Source organism: Halichoerus grypus, chromosome 4, assembly GCF_964656455.1.
Source record: "Halichoerus grypus chromosome 4, mHalGry1.hap1.1, whole genome shotgun sequence".
In the NCBI taxonomy this organism is placed as follows: Eukaryota; Metazoa; Chordata; class Mammalia; order Carnivora; family Phocidae; genus Halichoerus; species Halichoerus grypus.
Genome location: NC_135715.1, coordinates 193,535,844 through 193,542,406, shown reverse-complemented (window position 1 = coordinate 193,542,406; position 6,563 = coordinate 193,535,844).

Below are 6,563 nucleotides of genomic sequence, written 5' to 3'. Positions count from 1 at the left end.
GTTTTAAGTTTACGAAAAAATTGAGAAGTAGAGTTCCTGTATACCCCTAACCACGTGCTCGCGCGCGCACACACACACACACACACACAGCCCCATTACAGACACTGCACTAGTGGTACATTTATTATAACTGATGAAATAATATTGATACATTATTATTAAAGTCCATAGTTTACATTAGGGCTCACTCTGTGTTGTACATTCTATAGGTTTTGACAAATGTATAATGACATGTATTCAACATTACAATATACAGAATAGTTTCTCTGCCCCCAAAATCCTGTGCTCCACTTTTTATCCCTCTCCCCACTCCCCACACCCCTGACAAACACTGATCTTTTTACTGCATTTTCCCTTTTCCAGAATGTGGTAGAGTTGGAATCACACAGTGTATGCAGACTTTTCAGACTGGCTTCTTTCACTAAGTAAAATGCATTTAAGTTTCCTCCATGCTTTTTTGTGGCTTGATAGCTCGTTTCTTCTTAACGCTGAGTAATAGTTCATTGTCTGGATGGACCACAGTTTACCCATTCACCTATTGAAGGACTTCGTGGTTGTTTCCAAGTTTTGCCAATTATGAATAAAGCTGCTGTAATCATTTGTGTACAGGTTTTTGTGTGGACATGTTTTTAATCCCTTTGGTTAAATACAAAGAAGTGTAAGATTGTCTAGGTTTGTAGGAAACCACCAAACTGGCTTCCAAAATGGCCGTATGATTTTGCATTTCTACCAGCAAAGAATAAAGAGTTCATGTTGCTGGGTGCCTGGGTGGCTCAGTCGGTTAAGCGGCTGCCTTCAGCTCAGGTCATGATCCCAGGGTTCTGGGATCGAGTCCCGCATCGGGCTCCTTGCTCAGCAGAGAGCCTGCTTCTCCCTCTGCCTGCCTGCCACTCCCCCTGCTTGTGCTCTCTCTCTCTCACTCTCTCTGTGTCAAATAAATAAAGTCTTTAAAAAAAAAAAAAGTTCACATTGCTGCACATCCTCACTAGCATTCGGTGTTGTCAGTGTTCTGGATTTTGACCATTCTGATAGGTGGGTAAAGATATTTCATTGTTCTATTTGCAATTCCCTAATGAGCACCTTCTTACAAGTATACTTGCTATCTGTACATCTTCTTGGGTGAGGTGTCTGTTCATAACTTTTGCCCATTTTTTATTTTTTTAACTTTTTTAAAAAGGTTATTTTTATTTAGAGAGAGAGAAAGTGGGGGGTGGGCAGAGGGGAAGCAGACTCCCCACTGAGTGTGGAGCCCAATGTAGGGCCAGATCCTGAGATCATAACCCAAGCTGAAACCAAGAATCAGATGCTGCACCAACTGAGCCACCCTGGCGCCCATAACTTTTGCCCACTTTTTAAATTGGGCTCTTGGTTTCCTTATGTGTATCATACTATCCACTTTTCTACTATTTACATTTTTAACTTAATACTCTTCACAAACATCTGACCATGTTTTACTCAATTCTACTTCATTCTGTTTACTAGATATATTTCATTGCATTGGTGTGCCATACCTTAATAATAGATGTACAGTGTTTTGATTGTTTCCAATTTTCATAAGCACAAATAATGCCCTGGTGAACATTTATTCATATGGCTGTACTTATCTGTGTGTTCCAGTTATTTATTGCTGCATAATAAGCTACCTGAAAACAATTGCTTAAAAGAACCATTTTATTGTCACTCAGAATTTTTGAGTCACACATTTCAGCGGGGCTCAGCCAGGTGATTCTTCTGTTCTATGTAATACTATAGAGGTCACTGGGGTGGCTGGAAGGTAGCATTTAATTGGCATTATGGATCAGGATGCCTACATGGGACCTCTCCTGCACAGCAGTCCCAGGTAGTGGTACTCTGTTCATGGCCATGCAGGGTCTCCAGAGAGTTCCAGGAGGCCTCGGTAGAAGCTGCAATACTTGCGAACACTCCTGGGTAGTCCCGAGACATCTCATTACATTTTATTGGTCAAACAAGTTGTTGAGGACAACCAGATTTGAGGGGAGGGGAATTAGATCCACCTCTCAATGGGAGGAGTAGCAAGGGTTGAGGCCATCTCTAATTTACACCTTGTCCTATTAGTTCTTTGGGATAAATTCTTAGAAGTGGAATTGCTGGGGCACCTGGGTGGCTCAGTCAGTTAAGCGTCTGCCTTTGGCTTGGGTCATGATCTGCAGATCCTGGGATTGGGCCCTGTGTCAGGCTCCTTCCTCAGCGGGGAGTCTGCTTCTCTCTCTCTCTCTCCCTCTGCCCCTCCCCACAGCTCATTCCCTCTCTCTTTCAAATAAATAAATAAATAAATAAATAGATAAATAAAATCTTAAAAAAAAAAAAATGGAATTGCTGGGGGTGCCTGGGTCGCTCAGTTGGTTAAGCATTGGACTCCTGATTTCAGCTCAGATCTGGATCTCAGGGTCGTGGGTGAGATCAAGCCCCACATCAGGATGGGTGTGGTGCCTGCTTAAGATTCTCTCTCCCTCTGCCCCTCCCTGCTCCTCTCCCTCTAAAAAAAAAAAAAAAAAAAAAAATGGAATTGCCAATGGAATGGCACAACATGCCAAGAAGTATTGCATGTTCTAAGAGCTGATACTTTTAAATGAATTGCCCAAGGAAAAAATTATACCAACTGACACTCTACTAAGTATGTTTTTACACTTTGTCAACCCTAGATTTTGTCAGGCTTTTTATCTTTACTAACTTGATAGAAAAAAGAAATAACCAAAAAACCAACCTGTGTTTTGATTTGTATTTCTTTGATTTTAAGTGAGGCTAAACATATTTTTCCATATCCACTGGCTATTTGCAATTTTATCATTTTATGTCCTTTACCCATTATCTATGAGAAAACTGATCTTCATGCCTTCATCTAAAAAAAAAAATTAGAAATCAGAGAGGGAGACAAACCATGAGAGACTCGTGACTCTGGGAAACAAACTGAGGGTTGCAGAAGGGAGGGGTGTGGGGGATGGGGTAACTGGGTGATGGGTATTGAGGGCACGTGATGTGATAAGCACTGGGTGTTATACGCAACTGATGAATCATTGAACACTACATCTAAAACTAATGATCACTATATGTTGGCTAATTTAAATTAAAAAAAAAAAGTTAAGGGGCGCCTGGGTGGCTCAGTCAGTTAAGCGTCTGCCTTAGGCTTGGGTCATGACCCCAGGGTCCTGGGATCGAGCCCCACATCGGGCTCCCTGCTCAGCGGGGAGTCTGCTTAAGCTCCCCCTGCTTGTGCACTGGTACGCACTCCCTCTCTCTTCTGACAAATAAAATCTTAAAAAAAAAAAGTTAAGGTTAATGGCCCTTCATATATCAGATATTGAGAATAACTTCTTCCAGATAGCAGTTTGTCTTCTTTCATTCACATAAGAAAACTGATGAATTCTCTTAGGAAGACCCTGTTCTAGAAATGACCAGAAAGGATTCCTTTTATTGCAATGTTAAGAGCAGGGTTTCTGGGGCGCCTGGGTGGCTCAGTCGGTTAAGTGTCTGCCTTCAGCTCTGGTCATGATCCTGGGGTCCTGGGATCGAGCCCCATGTGCAGGGAGCCCGCTTCTCCCTCTGACCCTTACCTGGCTCGTGCTCTATCAAATAAATAAATAAATAAATAAATAAAATCTTTTTTAAAAAAAATGCAGGGTTTCTCAACCTCAGGACTGTTGATATTTTGGGCCAGGAAACTCCTTCCTGGGGCGGGGGGGGGGGGGGTAGGGTTGTCCTGTGCCTTGTAGGATGCTTAACAACATCCCTGGCTTCTACTCACTAGATACGGTTAGCACCCCCCAAATTATGACAATCAAAATGTCCACTAACTGAGCAGTGCTTTAGGGGAAGGCTAAGCTAGTATAATATAAAGAAACCCAACCAAAATCCAGTGCCTTAGAAAAGAAAGAATTTTATTTCTTGTGCAACAGTCCCAACATGATTAGTCCAGGGGGTGGCAGCCATGCTCCACGGGGTCACTCAGAGGCCCAGATTCCTTCCAGCATGGTGTCTGCCCCCAGGGAATTTTGTCTTCATCAGCACAGTCACGGCCAGATTGCAATAAGGGGAAGCCATAGGTAAAGGGAGAGCACGGTCTGCTGTCTGAAGAAACACACACCGCGTCTACTCACATTTCATTGGCACTCGGCTACGTCGCCACCTCTAAGTGCGAGCGGGGCTGGGAAAAGAAGTCTAGTAGGGCACTCATGTGCCCAGCAGACTCTTGTGGAAGCAGGTGAGTGCTATGGACTGAATACTCCCCCAAGTTCATAGGTTGAACCCTAACCCCCAACGTGACGTTATTTGGAGAGGGAATTAAGAGGAAGAAGAGACACCAGAGACTCCTCTCTACACCTGTACGGTGGACAGACTGGTGCCGTTGGGAGTCCTGCGGTCTGTGGTGTTTTGGTATGGGAGCCTGGCTAACAGTCAGGAAGACTTCGCTGACACAATCCTGTGAGGCGGGTGGTACAACACACTTGAGGAACAGGGAACGGTAAAAGGGTTTTAGAGTCTTTTTTTTTTTTCTTTTTTCTTTTGTGTCAGAGAGAGAGAAAGCATAGCAGGGGAAGCAGCAGGCAGAGGGAGAAGCAGGCTCCCGGCTGAGCAAGGAGCCCGACATCGGGCTCGATCCCAGGACCCTGAGATCATGACCTGAGCCGAAGGCACACGCTTCACCGACTGAGCCACCCAGGCGTCCCTTTTTTATTTTTTTAATGGACAATCCTAAACACGTTAAGAGTAGGGAGGCCCTAAGAGGAGCCCCGTGTGCTCCTCAGCCAGCTTTGGCAATTAGCACCTTACAACCCATTTTATGTCCCCTCTGTCTCCAAGCACACTTAGACCCAGAACCCTGTAATTTCCTCCACCAAGTGGGAGGCTTCCATGGTGCTGTGAAGAGATCCTCCTTGCACTGCTCCAGGGCAGACCGTGCTGACAGTCAGGCCTGAGACCTAACTGTCCATGCAGCAGAGCAGAAAGGAGACTGAATGTCCAGATGCAAGAGTGCGCCTCTGCCCATGGCAGGGCCATGAGATCAGCACTGGATACGTGGAGATGCTGAAGTCACCCTGTGACCATGAAGGAAAAGCTAGAACTGCTAAAATGTGGACCTGACCTTTGACATCACCAATCAGCAGAAGCAGTTCCTGGCTGCCTAACTCTGGACTTCGAGTTATGTGTGATAACGAAATATCCTGATGATGTAAGCCAGTTAGGCTGGTATTCTGGTATTTGCAGTTAGTGTCATTCTGATATAAAAGAGACAGGACATGTTGGACGACACGGAAGCAAACTGCTTGTTGTACCTTAATAACAAACATCACCATCCTTGTGCTCGTTGAGCGACTGCTGCAGTCAAAAGGGCACTCCACCGCCACCCGGCATACAAGGCTCCAACAGCCAGGTTCCTGCATTTTTACAGGCAACCAGGAAGGCCGTGCATTCACAAGCTGATGCGCCATATTACGTGTTCTCCCCGTTGCCCGGTGAGCTCATCCTACAGATGTGCTGCAAGGCTGTGCTGGCACTTGCCGAACCCTGGGAAGGTTCTCTTCTCCATTCTAATTCTTCCATCCTTTGAAGGCTCAGGAGATGGACATTTTAGAACAGGAGACATCGAGCCAAGGGCTACTGCCTCCCTACCTATGACAACACTGAGCACTAGCCTTTGTATCAGTGAGCCTTCCCTAGGTCATGCTGCAGTAACAGGGGGTCCCAGAGTCTCCGGGAGGAATTTGGAATGCCGGTGGCTTACTTCTTGCCGTGCTACCTATCAGTCGCAGTGGCTGTAGCCTGGCCCTGGCTGTGTTTCCTTCACTGGAGAGCCAGGATGAAAACACAGCCCTAATTGTGTATATGCTCTTCTCACATGGCGGGGGGGGGGGAGGGGATGGGCGAGCCACACAACAGCTTTCAAAGCACGCAAGTCAGCTGTGATTACCACAGCTTCTGGAAGTCGCACAGCCAAGATCAACATCAAGGAAGGAGGCAAATACTCTGGAATAATTCTGTAATCTATCACCCTTCCAGAACCCAAAACCACATCAGGCAAAGGTCGGTTGGGGGGACACAAAGCCACTCTAGCTAGCTATCTTGGGGAGTCACGTTCTCAGGGGCTCGTGCAAACACGGGGACTGGAGGAGCAAAGGTCGGCGAGATCGCCGCTGCCGCTGTCCACCCGGGAAGCGCCCGCAGGCTCCGGCGCTGCAGCAGTGAGGCAGGTGCTCTAGAGAGCTCGCGAGGAAACGGTCCACCACAATTGAGCTGCAACCGCCTCCAAACCTCGTACGCGGGCCTGCCAGCCGCAAACTCGGACCCGGCTCCGGGGGGCACTCTGAGACACGGGGCTCCCAGCTCGTCATGGCCTGTCTGTGCCGTCGCAAACCCCGCAGGTTCAAGTGCTGCCCCCCCCCCAGTGGGATGGCAGCTGGGGATGGGCCCTGGGGAGGCCGGGAGGCCGGGCCCGCGGCACAGCGCCCGCTCCAGGGGCGCACGGTCTCACCTGAAACACGCCCAGGCGGCCCGGGCGCCCCTAAGATAGTAACAGCCCTTATGGACAAGCGCCTCCCGACGCGACG